The sequence below is a fragment of the Coregonus lavaretus genome, assembly GCF_964263955.1.
Source record: "Coregonus lavaretus genome assembly, chromosome: 15".
In the NCBI taxonomy this organism is placed as follows: domain Eukaryota; kingdom Metazoa; phylum Chordata; class Actinopteri; order Salmoniformes; family Salmonidae; genus Coregonus; species Coregonus lavaretus.
The window spans coordinates 34210474-34226863 of NC_140002.1; the positions used below are offsets into that span (position 1 = coordinate 34210474).

The following is a 16390-nucleotide window of genomic DNA, read 5'->3' on the forward strand; positions in this document are numbered from 1 at the left end:
TAGGAAAAATAAAATAGTAGAAGATTGAATAGGCAATACTATAATAAGCTGTATGTAACTTGAATACAACACACTCACAATGCTAGGAATTTCAAAACTTGTTTCGGCAACTCCAAGCAAACCTTTGAGGCTTATGCTGTTAACTTGCTCTCTGCTCTTTTCCTGAGCTGTGCATAATGACAGGTTTTACTGTGTAGTGGCGGGAGTGGAGAGGAGAGGCACTCATACTGGTTCTTTCACAGAGATGAATTAGCATGACCACTGCATATGTTTGAAGAAAATAAATGAGTCATGAGTTGTATGATTGAAATTGACTAAATTAAAGACCCCTAGAGTAAATTTCCACTCCCGTGCGGAAACTAATTAGCATAATAAAAAAATCCCCATCAAAATCCATCTGTTTAAGCTATAGATGTATGTTTGCTACAGCGGTGTTTGTCAGACCAGAAAACATCTGTAGCGTCTGAACAGTTTGGGCTACACACTAATTGTCACGTTCGTTGAATGACGGGTCAGACCAAGGCGCAGCGTGATAAGCATACATGTTTATTTTAACTATTAAACACCACGACAAAACAATAAACGAAACGTGAAGTCCAAGGTAGCACACACAACATACCTTACAAGGAACAAGATCCCACAACTAGACAGTGCCAATAGGCTGCTTAAGTATGGTCCCCAATCAGAGACAACGAGCGACAGCTGCCTCTGATTGGGAACCACACTGGCCAACATAGAACTAGACATACTAGATCCTAAACATAGACAAAGCACAACAAGGAATATACACACCCTGACTCAACATATAAGCGTCCCCTGAATCAGGGCGTGACACTAATATCGAAAGGTGAGACTCTAACAAACACATACATGTCAGTTGTTTCACTCTAGGACGCCCACAAGCCTCACAAGACTTGTCTGAAAGTAGCCCGGTAAAAAAAAATTAAAATATGGAAGTATGCACCGAGTGCACAAAACATTAAGAACACCTTCCTATTTTCAGTTGCACCCCTCCTTTTGCCCTCAGAACAGCCCCAATTAATCAGGGCATGGACTCTACAAAGTGTCGAAAGTATTCCACAGTGCTGTTGGCCCATGTTGACTCCAATGCTTCCCACAGTTGTGTCAAGTTGGCTGGATGTCCTTTGGGTGGTGGGCCATTCTTGATAAACACAGGAAACTGTTGAGCGTGAAAAACCCAGCAGCTTTGCAGTTCTTGACACAAACCTGGCACCATACCCCGTTCAAAGGCACTTCAATATTTTGTCTTGCCCATTCACCCTCTGAATGGCACACATACACAATCCATGTCTCAATTGTCTCAATGCTTAAAAATACTTATTTAACCTGTCTCTTTCCCTTCATCTACACTGATTGAAGTGGATTTAACAATTGACATCAATAAGGGATCATAGATTTAATCTGGATTCACCTGGTCAGTCTATGTCATGGAAAGAGATCTTTCTAATATCGCTCAGATATAGGACTGACACTTCAAAACTATATATTTTGCCATGTATGAATATATTATTAAATGGGCTAATAGCAGTAAGGCCAAATACACCCCCCCCCCCCCCCCCCCCCCCTGAAAGGCTTAGACTTTTAGGGTTAAAAGTTACTGAATGTGAAAGGGTGTCACGCCCTGGCTCTGGGGACTTGTATATGTTGAGCCAGGGTGTTAGTTTCTATGTGTTCGTTTCTGGGTGTTAGGTTCTATGTTTCGTTTTCTATGTTCTTGTTCTAGTTGATGTGTTTCTATGTTGGCCGGGGTGGTTCCCAATTAGAGACAGCTGTGGCTCGTTGTCTCTGATTGGGAACCATACTTAGGCAGCCTGTTGTGCACTTGTCTTTTGTGGGATCTTGTTCCGTGTAGGTTTGTGTTTATGACCGAGGACTTCACGTTTCGTTTTGTTGTTTTGTATTTGTGTAAGTACTCATTAAAAGATGTACGCATTTCACGCTGAGCCTTGGTCCACTCATTACGACGATCGTGACAGAAGATCCCACCATACAAGGACCAAGCAGCGTGTGCAGGAGCAAACGCCAGGTAAGGAGCTGGAGAGGTTGGCGATGGCCCAGGTGGGCCAATGGTGGTCCTGGGAGGACATGTTCGCGGGCAAAGGGCCATGGGCTAAAGTTAAAGCCCTGGCGAGAGAGGAGGTACGGCGCCAACAGTGTCGTCGTCGGACAGGCGAGAGGCAACCCCAATACATTTTTTGGGGGGGGCACACGGCATGGACGACGGGGCTGCTGGAGGCAGCTACAGGGCGAGATTGTGGACTAGGAGAGAAGGCCACCAGGTTACGGGGGCCATTGGTCATTAGAGGGAAGGAGAGTGTAGAGGCACGGCGAGAGGTACTGGGGTGTGTTACCAGTCCGGTCCGGCCCGTTCCTGATCCCCGCACAAGGCCAGTGGTGTGTGTTCCCAGTACGGCCCGGCCTGTTCCTGCCCCTCGCACCAAGCCTGTGGTTCGCGTCGCCAGCCCGGCCCGGCCTGTTCCTGCCCCTCGCACCAAGCCTGGGGTGCGTGTCGCCAGCCCGGCCCGGCTTGTTCCTGCCCCTCGCACCAAGCCTGGGGTGCGCGTCGCCAGCCCGGCCCGGCCTGTTCCTGCCCCTCGCACCAAGCCTGTGGTGCGCGTCGCCAGCCCGGCCCGGCCTGTTCCTGTCCCTCGCACCAAGACTGTGGTGCGCGTCGCCTGCCCGGCCCGGCCTGTTCCTCCCCCTCGCACCAAGCCTGTGGTGCGCGTCGCCAGCCCGGCCCGGCCTGTTCCTGTCCCTCGCACCAAGCCTGTGGTGCGCGTCGTCAGCCCGGTCCGGCCTGTTCCTGCTCCCCGCACCAAGCCAGTGGTGCGCGTCGCCAGCCCAGTCCGGCCTGTCCTGCTCCCCGCACCAAGCCTGTGGTGCGCGTCGCCAGCCCGGCCCGGCCTGTTCCTGTCCCTCGCACCAAGCCTGTGGTGCGCGTCGTCAGCCCGGTCCGGCCTGTTCCTGCTCCCCGCACCAAGCCAGTGGTGCGCGTCGTCAGCCCGGTCCGGCCCGTTCCTGCTCCCCGCACCAAGCCAGTGGTGCGCGTCGTCAGCCTGGTCCGACCCGTTCCTGCTCCCCGCACCAAGCCAGTGGTGCGCGTCGTCACCCCGGTCCGGCCCGTTCCTGCGCCCCGCACCAAGCCAGTGGTGCGCGTCGCCAGCCCGGTCCGGCTTGTTCCTGCTCCCCGCACCAAGCCAGTGGTGCGCGTCGTCAGTCCGGCACAGCCCGTGCCTGCTCCACCGGTGCCTGGTCATGCACCGCTCAGCTGCTCCACACCGGAGCCTGAGCAATCTGCTCCACCGGTGTCCAGTCCAGCTCCGGCCAGCGGGGTCCGGACCAGACCAGGGGCGCTAAGGGGGGTTAGTTAGAGGGTGGTGGTCATGCCCGGAGCCGGATCCGCCTCCGAGGCGGAATGCCCACCCGGCCCCTCCCCTGTTGGGTTTAGTTGGCGCGGTCGCAGTCCGCGCCTTTGGGGGGGGTACTGTCACGCCCTGGCTCTGGGTACTTTTATATGTTGAGCCAGGGTGTTAGTTTCTATGTGTTAGTTTCTGGGTGTTAGGTTCTATGTTTCGTTTTCTATGTTCTTGTTCTAGTTGATGGGTTTCTATGTTGGCCGGGGTGGTTCCCAATTAGAGACAGCTGTGGCTCGTTGTCTCTGATTGGGAACCATACTTAGGCAGCCTGTTGTGCACTTGTCTTTTGTGGGATCTTGTTCCGTGTAGGTTTGTGTTTATGACCGAGGACTTCACGTTTCGTTTTGTTGTTTTGTATTTGTGTAAGTACTCATTAAAAGATGTACGCATTTCACGCTGCGCCTTGATCCACTCATTACGACGATCGTGACAAAGGGCATGTTTTGCTTTGCCTTGCTGTGACCTGTTTATTCCAGCATTGAGGTATAGTTTTGGTCTTATCTTGGGAAGAAATTATTGCAAATCACATCTGCTCTGAGAGATGTTAAGGCTGGCTGCTGAATGTATTTATTTGTATTTAATGGATCCCCATTAGCTGCTGCCAAGGCAGCAGCTACTCTTTCTGGGGTCCAGCAACATTAAAGCAGTTATACAATTTAAAATATTACATGACATTACATTTCATAACACTTTTCACAACACATTGTGTGTGCACTCAGGCCACTACTCTACTATCACATATTTACAATACAACATCCATGTGTACGTGTGTGTGGAGTGGTTGTCTTACCATGTGAATGTGTGTCTGTGTGTGTGTCTCTTCACAGACCCCGCTGTTCCATAAGGTGTATTTTTTATCCGTTTTTCTTATCTGATTCTACTGCTTGCATCAGTTACCTGATGTGGAATAAAGTTCCATGTAGCCATGGCTCTATGTAGTACTGTGTGCCTCCCATAGTCTGTTCTTAACTTGGGGATTGTGAAGAGACCTCTGGTGGCATGTCTTGTGGGGTATGCATGGGTGTCCGAGCTGTGTGCTAGTAGTTTAAACAGACACCTCGGTACATTCAGCATGTCAACACTTCTTACAAAAACAAGTAGTGATGAAGTCAATCTCTCCTCCACTTTAAGCCATGAGAGATTTACATGCATATTATTAATGTTAGCTCTCAGTGTACATTTAAGGGCCAGCCGTGCTACCCTGTTCTGAGCCAATTGTAATTTTCCAAGGTCCCTCCACCATAGACTGGCTCCACCATAGAACTAACTCTAATCTGATCTTTTTTCCCCATTGGTCTTTTGACCAATCTGATCTGAAAAATATCTGCTGTGATTTGTCAAAAGACCAATTAGTGGAAAGAATATCAGAATTTGGCTGTCTGTGTAAATGCAGCCTAAAAGGTTCATGGTTAGATACCTGCTTAACACCATACTTAACGAGGTGATTAAAACAGTGCAGACATACACTATATATACAAACGTATGTGGACACCCCTTCAAATTAGTGGATTTGGCTATTTCAGCCACACCTGTTGCTGACAGGTGTATAAAATCGAGCACACAGCCATGCAATCTCCATAGACAAAAATTGGTAGTAGAACGGCCTTACTGAAGAGCTTAGTGACTTTCAATGTGGCACCGTCATAGGATGCCACCTTTCCAACAAGTCAGTTCGTCAAATTTCTGCCCTGCTAGAGCTGCTCCGGTCAACTGTAAGTGCTGTTATTGTGAAGTGGAAATGTCTAGGAACAACAACGGCTCAGCCGCAAAGTGGTAGGCCACACAAGCTCACAGAACGGGACCGCCAAGTGCTGAAGCGCGTAGCACATAAAAATCGTCTGTCCTCTGTTGCAACACTCACTACCAAGTTCCGAACTGCCTCTGGAAGCAATGTCAGCACAAGAACGGTTAGTCGGGAGCTTCATGAAATGGGTTTCCATGGCCGAGCAGCCGCACACATTCCTAAAATCACCATGTGCAATGCCAAGCATCGGCTGGAGTGGTGTAAAGCTCGCCACCATTGGACTCTGGAGCAGTGGAACTCATTCTCTGGAGTGATGAATCACGCTTCACCATCTGGCAGTCCGACGGACGAATCTGGATTTGGCGGATGCCAGGAGAACGCCACCTGCCCGAATGCATAGTGCTAGCATAGTGCCAACTGTAAAGTTTTGTGGAGGAGGAATAATGGTCTGGGGCTGTTTTTCATGGTTGGGCTAGGCCCCTTAGTTCCAGTGAAGGGAAATCTTAGCGCTACAGCATACAATGACATTCTAGACGATTCTGTGCTTCTAACTTTGTGGCAACAGTTTGGGGAAGGCCCTTTCCTGTTTCAGCATGACAATGCCCCCGTGCACAAAGCGAGGTCCATACAGAAATGCTTTGTCGAGATTGGTGTGGAAGAACTAGACTGGCCTGCGCAGAGCCCTGACCTTAACCCCATCCCCATGGGATGAATTGAACATAGACTGCGAGCCAGGCCTAATCGCCCAACATCAGTGCCCGTCCTCACTAATGCTCTTGTGGCTGAATGGAAGCAAGTCCCCTCAGTTATGTCCCGACATCTAGTGGAAAGCCTTCCCAGAAAAGTGGAGGCTGTTATAGCAGCAAAGAGGGGACCAACTCCATATTAATGCCCATGATTTTGGAACGAGATGTTCGACTAGTAGGTGTCCACATACTTTTGGTCCTGTTGTGTATTTTGCTTTAATTTAATCTGCTCTGGATGCTTTTCTCCAGCATCACTTTAAGTCCTGGCCGAATATAGGACCTGCAGCAGACAGCGTCAATATGACTCATTACATTCTACCTCCACCTTTACATACTAGAAGCTTGCTGCATACGCAAGACCGCCATGACACATTCTTAATGGGCTAACATTAAACACTATGTACATGTACAAGAAGCCTACTACGACATCATGAGAAGTACTGTAGGACTGGTAGAGGGCTTCTTTTCACTGTGTCTCTTATGACTTTCTATTGCGCTCTTGAAGCATCAGTGATCTCATGCAGTTGACTGTCTCCAGCCTGTTCAAGTTGCCCTGTGCTGTACTGTGCTGTGTGTCTGTCTGCGGGGCCGGGCATCGAGCCAACTCATTGGTTAGCAGGCCCACATTCAGAGCCAGGCAAGCAGCTAACACTCCTTAGTCTGAGACCCACACAAAGCCAGGTTGTCAGGTTAGCACACTCTGCTCTCCTTGAGTCTTTCACAGAGCACATTCAAAGCCAAGCTAGCGTTTAGCACTTCTAGTAGACAGGCTATCACCTATATGTAGAACATAATTGTATGATTTGGGCTTTGGGTTTGTGGATCATAATGTACTCAATGTCTATTTGACCAAGAATTCAATAAATCTGATGCTGTCACTCGGGAAAGCCCTCTCAATTAATTACACTGCTCTATAACATTACTGATTGCTTTCTGACTATTACAACTGCTCACATCAAACTCACTAAAGATGGAGGTTGAAGAAAGTTTTATTTAAGGTAATTTATTATGATTAGAGAAAAAACATGGATTTGTGATTCTTCTCATTTCTAGGAATTATTTTAAATTATTGGATTGTAAACAGGAAATTATTTTTTATTGTCCTGAGAACCAGCAATTCATTTTTGTCCACTCTTATGGACATTGGTTTTTCGTCTGTATCTTTTGAAGCCATTCATGCCACTGTGGTAATTAATTCCTGTTGTGCCTTTGAGAGGACATTCTGGGCTTTTCAATGATATCATGTTTGAGGGTGTGACCTGGATAACTTTCTCTTCCTGGTTTTTCAGAATGGCTGCCAAACACAATTAGTACATTTTATGGTATGAGAAAGGTTAGTGTGTGTAATTGTGTAATTATAATTTTTGTTAAGTTTGATATTCAAATTGCTTCTAGTAAGTAAATATCTCATGAATAGTTTGGTGAGTTGTCAGATCAGTGTAATAATTTTTTCACATTAAATAAATAAGAACTTGTTTATAAATGTCCTCTGTAGTGGACATTAGGATGCGCCAACTATGGTTTTTACCTACTGAACCCATTTATTGTGATGTTATATTAAATGTTTCATATTTACTATCAACCGATTCCTACATACAATAAAAAATGTATACAAATATTTGTTCACATGTTTTTCTTTGTAAAATGTTTTTTTCACCCCAAACACTTATGTGATGTAAAACAAAGTAGTTACTTTTTTTTACTGGGTCTCAGGAGGATATGACAACTAACAGCCATGCTGTATGCCAGGGTTCTTCAATTCCAGTCCTGGAGGGCCGAAACACTTCTGTTTTTTATTTCTACCTGGTAGTTAATTGCACTCACCTGGTGTCCCAGGTCTGAATTAGCCCCTGATTAGAAGGAGAGGATGAAAAACAGAGGTGTCTCGGCCCTCCAGGACCGGAATTGAAGAACCCTGCTGTATGCGATTTATGGAGACGCAAAACATGGTTTCAGTGTAGCAGTGAGGACATCTGCTGGTGAAAAGAATACTACAGACAACTTTTGCTTTGACTAAAAGACTACTGCAGTGTGTCCAACTACAGTGTGCCTAAAGCAGTGCCCAAAGAAGTCAAATCAAAACACACATTTTATAGAACTTCCCATGTCACACCGTGTGGTCTCTAACTGTGGAGAGGATAGCCGTGTGGAAGACAGGCTCGGTTTTAACTGTGTTGTCGACTGACTGGGGATGCCCAGGGCTGACTTTTTAATAGGCCTCATGAAAGGAAGACAGACCCATGATGTCATGAGAAAATCCATGGAAAGGTCGTTAAAAAGCAGGCATTTCCTTTGTCTTCTCTGCATCATTATACCCATATTCCTACAGAAGAGTAAAGATATTAGCTAGAAAAGTAGACTTCATCCAACTGTGTGCAGCACTTAAAGTTGATTCTGTTGTGTTTTTGTTCTCTGTGCAGTTTGTTTGGAGCCCACTGAAAATAGGTCTATGGCGGCATCAATCAAACTGGCCTAGACACAGTGTTGGCAGTGATCTCAGTGGTGGACATAGGTGGCCTTTAAAGTTTACTGTATGTCTCAGTTTATCATTGTGAAGTCAACTTACCCTTGCTAGATTGAAGTTTTCCAGATGCATCATCCAACATCTCCAAGTGCTAAAATGCTCCAGACGTTTATCCACGTTGAAAAGATAAACGTGTCTTGCGGTCGGGGAGGCAGGCATGGATAGGCTAAGGATAAGAAGAGGAAAAATATGTGATTTCATTCACAAATCAAATTGATGGTAGAGGTGGTTAGAATAAATATAATGTCAGCAAAATAAATCAAATCAAATTGTATTGGTCACGTACACATATTTTGCAGATGTTATCGCAGGTGCAGTGAAATGCGTATGTTTCTAGCTCCAACAGTGGAGTAATACCTAACAGTACAAAACAATACACAGAAATCCAAAAACAATAAAAATTAAGAATTTAAGAAATAAGCTAAAGTACTTATAAAAACAAACAAACGATGAACCCCATTTGACAGGATCAAAGATATCAAAATCTAATCTAAAATAATCCATACTGATTGCTGTATTTTATTTTGGGTAAAACAATTTGTACAGTTTAAAGGTAGAGTCAGCGAAATTACGTTGCATGAGCAGCACCACAGATATTGCGATGAGTAAGATGCTAAACTTCGCTCTCACACGGTCACACATAGTATCTGCGCATGTGCATGGGTTCGCTTCATGCTCTTGCAATGTGGTAGCCACGGAACCAAAACAGTGGAGAAGTTTAGCCTCGCGCTCCAACGCTCTTAGTTGTTGCGGAAATTGACCCTCTATGCTGTTTACTTTTGCATTTAAGTCAGAGGTACTCAACTACTATTTGAGAAGGTCCGGTCACACACATTTCCTAGGTGGCAAATGTCCGGAGGGATATTGTCATTTATCAGCATAGTACATAGAGATAGATAGAGAACTCATCTTTGTATCTGTGCTATTATAGCATCTATGACAGCCTCAATGGCGCTCTGGTACCGCTTGCGTGCGGTAGCAAAGAGAACAGTCTATGACTAGGGTGGTTGGAGTCTTTGACAATTTTTAGGGCCTTCCTCTGACACCGCCTGGTATAGAGGTCCTGGATGGTAGGAAGCTTGGCCCCAGTGATGTACTGGGCCGTACGCACTACCCTCTGTAGTGCTTTGCGGTCGGAGGCCGAGCAGTTGCCATACCAGGCGGTGATGCAACCAGTCAGGATGCTCTCGATGGTGCAGCTGTAGAACTTTTTGAAGATCTGAGGACCCATGCCAAATCTTTTCAGTCTCCTGAGGGGGAATAGGCTTTGTCGTGCCCTCTTCACGACTGTCTTGGTGTGTTTGGACCATGATAGTTTGTTGGTGATGTGGACACCAAGGAACTTGAAGCGCTCAACCTATTCCACTACAGCCCCGTCGATGAGAATGGGGGCGTGCTCAGTCCTCTTTTTTTTCCTGTAGTCCACAATCATCTCCTTTGTCTTGATCACGTTGAGGGAGAGGTTGTTATCCTGGTACCACACGGCCAGGTCTCTGACCTCCTCCCTTAGGCTGTCTCATCGTTGTCGGTGATCAGGCCTACCACTGTTGTGTCGTCGGCAAACTTAATGATGGTGTTGGAGTCGTGCCTGGCCATGCAGTCATGGGTGAACAGGGAGTACAGGAGGGGACTGAGCACGCACCCGAGGGAGCCCCGTGTTGAGGATCAGCGTGGCAGATGTGTTGTTACCTACCCTTACCACCTGGGGGCGACCCGTCAGGAAGTCCAGGATCCAGTTGCAGAGGGAGGTGTTTAGTCCCAGGGTCCTTAGCTTAGTGATGAGCTTTGAGGGCACTATGGTGTTGAACGCTGAGCTGTAGTCAATGAATAGCATTCTCACGTAGGTGTTCCTCTTGTCCAGGTGGGAAAGGGCAGTGTGGAGTGCAATAGAGATTGCATCATCTGTGGATCTGTTGGGGCGGTATGCAAATTGGAGTGGGTCTAGGGTTTCTGGGATAATGGTGTTGATGTGAGCCATGACCAAACTTTCAAAGCACTTCATGGCTACAGACGTGAGTGCTACGGGTCGGTAAAGGTGGTCTAGAGTTTTTTTCCTCTGGTTGTACATTTAACATGCTGGTAGAAATTAGGTAAAACTGATTTAAGTTTCCCTGCGTTAAAGTCCCCAGCCACTAGGAGCGCTGCCTCTGGATGAGCGTTTTCCTGTTTGCTTATGGCCTTAAACAGCTCACTGAGTGCAATCTTAATGTCTGCATTGGTTTGTGGTGGTAAATACAGCTACGAAAAATATAGATGAAAACTCTCTTGGTAAATAGTGTGGTCTACAGCTTATCATGAGATACTCTACCTCAGGCGAGCAAAACTTTGAGACTTCTTTAGTATTAGATTTCGTGCACCAGCTGTTGTTTACAAATGTACACAGACCGCCACCCCTTGTCTTACCGGAGTCAGCCGTTCTTTCCTGCCGATGTAGCGTATATCCCGCCAGCTGTATGTTATCCATGTCATCATTCAGCCACGACTCAGTGAAACATAAGATATTACAGTTTTTAATATCCCGTTGGTAGGATATTCTTGATCTTAGGTTGTCCATTTTGTTTTCCAATGATTGTACGTTGGCTAATAAGATTGATGGAAGAGGCAGATTACTCACTCGCCATCGGATCCTTACAAGGCACCCCGACCTACGTCCACGATACATCCGTCTCTTTCTTATGCGAATGACGGGGATTTGGGCCTTGTCGGGTGTCTGTAGAATGTTCTTCGCGTCTGACTCGTTGAAGAAAAAATCTTTGTTCAATACGAGGTGAGTAATCGCTGTCCTGATATCCAGAAGCTCTTTTTGGTCATAGGAGACGGTGGCAGAAACATTATGTACAGAATAAATGACAAATAATGCGAAAAAACACACATAATAGCACAATTGGTTAGGGGGCCGTAAAACGGCAGCCATCTCCTCCGGTGCCATTTTCTATACAATTTGTATACATTTTTTTATTTCACCTTTATTTAACCAGGTAAGCCAGTTGAGAACAAGTTCTCATTTACAACTGCGACCTGGCCAAGATAAAGCAAAGCAGTGCGATAAAAAACAACAACACAGAGTTACATATGGGGTAAAACAAAACATTGATTTTTGCAATTCGTTCCAGTCATTGGCAGCAGATAACTGGAAGGAATGGCGGCCTAAGGAGGTGTTGGCTTTGGGGATGACCAGTGAGAGATACCTGCTGGAACGCATACTACGGGTGGGTGTTGCAATGGTGACCAATGAGCTAAAATAAGGCGGGGATTTGCCTAGCAGTGATTTATAGATGGCCTGGAGCCAGTGGGTTTGGCGACGAATATGTAGTGAGGACCAGCCAACAAGAGCGTACAGATCACAGTGTTGGGTAGTATATGGGGCTTTGGTGACAAAATGGATGGCACTGTGATGGACTACATCCAATTTGCTGAGTAGAGTGTTGGAGGCTATTTTGTAAATGACATCGCCGAAGTCAAGGATCGGTAGGATAGTCAGTTTTACGAGGGCATGTTTGGCAGCATGAGTGAAGGAGGCTTTGTTGCGAAATAGGAAGCCGATTCTAGATTTAACTTTGGATTGGAGATGCTTAATGTGAGTCTGGAAGGAGAGTTTACAGTCTAACCAGACACCTAGGTATTTGTAGTTGTCCACATACTCTAGGTCAGACCCGTCGAGAGTAGTGATTCTAGTCGGGTGGGCGGGTGCCAGCAGCGTTCGATTGAAGCATTATGTTTGGTACAAATTCGACACCACACATCACTGAGTACCACTCTTCATATTTTAATCCATGGTGGTGACTGCGTTATGTCAGGGGTATGCTTGTCATCTACAAGGACTAGGGGGAGTTTTTTAAATAATAAAAATAAACAGAATAGAGCTAAGCACAGGCTAAATCCTAGAGGAAAACCTGGTTCAGTCTGCTTTCCAACAGACACTGCGAGACAAATACATCTTCCAGCAGGACAATAACCTAAAACACAAGGTCAAATATACACTGGAATTGCTTACCAAGACGACATTGAATGTTCTTGAGTGGCGTAATTACAGTTTTGACTTAAAATCGGCTTGAGAATCTATGGCAAGACTTGAAAATGGTTGTCTAGCAATGATCAACAACCAACTTGACAGAGCTTGTGCAAATATTGTACATTCCAGATTTGCAAAGTTCTTAGACTTACCCAGGAAGACTCACCCCTGTAATCGCTGCCAAAGGTGATTCTAACATGTATTGACTCAGGGGGTTGAATACTTATGTAATCAAGATATATTAGTGTTTTATTTTTCATAATTTTTCACAAACTTTAGAAATTCTCTTCACTTTGACATTAAATAGTATTTTGTGTAGACCATTGACAAAAAATTACAATTAAATTCATTTGAATCCCACTTTGTACCACAACAAAATGTGGAAAAAGTCAAGGGGTGTGAATACTTTCTGAAGGAAATGTAGCAGACTCTTTTCCAAAGTGATTTACAGTCATGTGTGCATACATTTTACTTACGGGTGGTCCCAAGGATCAAACCTACTATCCTGCCGTTGCAAGCGCCATGCTCTACCAACTGAGCTACAGAGGACTACTACACGCACACTGTTACCCTGTGCTTTTTAGTAACATTCCATGCTAAACATGTCAGATACTAATGTTGGAATATTATTCATGATTTCTTCCTTAGAGGAAGAAAGTAGGCCTACTGTTGAAAATTGGGTAAGAATGGATTAGATATCTTGTGCAGTAGGCTACACCATTATTATTCTATTCACTGATCTAATCGCCTCATCTCTTTTAAGTATTTTATTTTGTATTGCAGGATTAATATTGTGTTGCAATAGGTTGTACATACAAAACAGCCTCTAGCTCTTTTTTATTTTCTTACTCTGCTCAAGTGTCTTGTAAAACATGATGTTTGATAACATCTTATGTTACAGAGTCACCTTCTGTGGTTTTAAGTTATTTAATCAGATGGGTTCAGTTCTCTAAGGCCCCTTGTTCATGTGGATGTTGCTGAGTTCCTTGATGGACTTTGTCATTCTGGAAACACAATTCCAGCAACATACTGCAGGTTAATGTGTATGGAAATGTAGTCAGGGAGTTCCTCTCTCATCTCTGTCTCTCTCAGGAGTGAGTGAGGTTTGTAATTGAAAGGTGAACAGAGAAAGCACGCAGAGGGAGACACAGAACATTGGACAAAGTTGTAATATACTGTAGTGTGTAATGTAGTGTGTTGTAATTGTGCAAGAAAATAATTGAGTATCTGTACTTGTTGCAGCAGACATCCTCCTTCTTTACAATGTTTACTTTTGGTGGGGCTGACTCGTTTTTAGAATTGTATTATCATTATTATGTTTTACGATGTAAGTTGATTGAGAACACATTCTCATTTACAGCAACGACCTGGGGAATAGTTACAGAGGAGAGGAGGGGGATGAATGAGCTAATTAGAAACTGGTGATAGTTAGGTGGCCATGATGGTATGAGGGACAGAAATTTAGCCAGGACATCAGGTTTAACACTCTTACTCATACGATAAGTGCCATGGGATCTTTAGTGACAACAGAGAGTCAGGACACCCGTTTTAACGTCCCATCCGAAAGACGGCACCCTACACAGGGCAATGTCTCCCATCACTGCCCTGGGGCATTGGGATATTTATTTTAGAGCAGAGGAAAGAGTGCCTCCTACTAGCCCTCCAACACTACTCCCAGCAGCATCTAGTCTCCCATCCAGGGACCGACCAGTACCTACCCTTATCCTGTTGTGAATAGAGCAAAGACGGGTTGTAGTGTTGTGTGTAGTGATGGGAGGCTGACCACATGATAAATCTAATGGCTATGAAAGTCTCTCATCCTGCTGCCATGACAGCAGTAGCCTTTGGCTCCACAGCAGAGCGAGGTGAAGAAACTGCTGTGTTCCTCTGTCTACATCACTGCTGCCCTGTTTCCTGTGCCTCTGTCTGTGGAGGGCTGCTGCTGCTGCCTTGCTCATATTAACAGCTATATTTATCTCTCTTACTTAATCAAACACAGGGCCTGGTGGAGAGCTTCCTGAGTAGGATGAAGATATAGTCCCGTGTAGCTCAGTTGGTAGAGCATGGCGCTTGCAACGCCAGGGTTGTGGGTTTGATTCCCACGGGGGACCAGTATGAAAAAATATATGCACTCACTAACTGTAAGTCGCTCTGGATAAGAGCGTCTGCTAAATGACTAAAATGTCAATGTAAGATATACCCTGGCTCTCCTTTCGCTACATTGTACTGTACTCCAGTTCACTGGTCCCAGTGCTTGTCTTACAGTGATTTATTGTGCATTACCACAGTGGCTGACTCAGTCAATTTTACTATAGGGTTCCATGGCTATAGCCCTGAATAAAATCAAAGTTTATTGGTTGCATACAGATTTGCAGGTGTTATAGCAGCTGCAGCGAAATACTTGTTACTAGCTCCAACAGTGCAGTAGAATGTCTCGCAAATAAAATACAAATACACAATAATCAAAACAAGAAATCAAGAAATGACAGAACGAGTCCAGGTAACAATCCAGAGTAGATTGTATTAGTAAGCATGTGTCAGAAAGAATCCAGAATATAAATATGTGGTGTGTATAGACAGTATATAATTTGGAAAGAAAATTGTATGTACAGTATTAGGTACCCTACCAGTCAAAAGTTTGGACACACCTACTCATTCAAGGGTTTTTCTTAATTTTTACTATTTTCTACATTGTAGAATAATAGTGAAGACATCAAAACTATGAAATAACACATATGGAATCATGTAGTAACCAAAAAAGTGTTAAACAAATCAAAATATATTTTATATTTGAGATTCTTCAAATAGCCACCCTTTGCCTTGATGACAGCTTTGCACACTCTTGGCATTCTCTCAACCAGCTTCATGAGGTAGTCATCTAGAATGCATTTCAATTAACAGGTGTGCCTTCTTAAAAGTGAATGTGTTTGAGCCAATCAGTTGTGTTGTGACAAGGTAGGGGGGTATACAGAAGATAGCCCTATTTGGTAGAAGACCAAGTCCATATTATGGCAAGGACAGCTCAAATAAGCAAAGAGAAACAACAGTCCATCATTACTTTAAGACATGAAGGTCAGTCAATCCGGAAAATGTCAACAACTTTGAACGTTTCAAGTGCTGTCGCAAAAACCATCAAGCCCTGTGATGACACTGGCTCTCATGAGGACCGCCACAGGAAAGGAAGACCCAGAGTTACCTCTGCTGCTGAGGATAAGTTCATTAGAGTTACCAGCCTCAGAAATTGCAGCACAAATAAATGATTCACAGAGTTCAAGTAACAGACACATCTCAACATCAACTGTTCAGAGGTGACTACGTGAATCAGGCCTTCATGGACAAATTGCTGCAAAGAAACCACTCCTAAAGGACACCAATAAGAAGAAGAGACTTGCTTGGGCCAAGAAACATGAGCAATGGACATTAGACTGGTGGAAATCTGTCCTTTGGTCTGAGGAGTCCAAATTTGAGATGTTTGGTTTCAACCCGTGTCTTTGTGAGACGCAGAGTAGGTGAGCGGATGATCTCTGCATGTGTGGTTCCCACCGTCAGTCAATACAAAAAAGTTCAAGAACCATCAAGCGCTATAATGAAACTGGCTCTCATTAGGACCGACACAGGAATGGAAGACCCAGAGTTACCTCTGCTGCAGAGGATAAGTTCATTAGAGTTACCAGCTTCAGTTTCTTGCCAATTTCTCGCATTGAATAGCCTTCATTTCTCAGAACAAGAATAGACTGACGAGTTTTAGAAGAAAGTTATTTGTTTCTGGCCATTTTGAGCCTGTAATCAAACCCACAATTGCTGATGCTCCAGATACTCAACTAGTCTCAAGAAAGCCAGTTGTATTGCTTTTTTAATCAGCACAACAGTTTTCAGCTGTGCTAACATAATTGCAAAAGGGTTTTCTAATGATCAATTAGCCTTTTA

At 44.9% G+C, this 16390-nt stretch overlaps 1 protein-coding gene across 1 annotated transcript in view; it reads left to right on the plus strand.

The window, feature by feature from the left end:
* LOC311142265 (NALCN channel auxiliary factor 2-like) overlaps positions 1-16390 on the plus strand; it is a gene marked incomplete at both ends in the record, with an annotated part of 99249 nt that overhangs the window by 66124 nt on the left and 16735 nt on the right. The window lies entirely within an intron of this gene.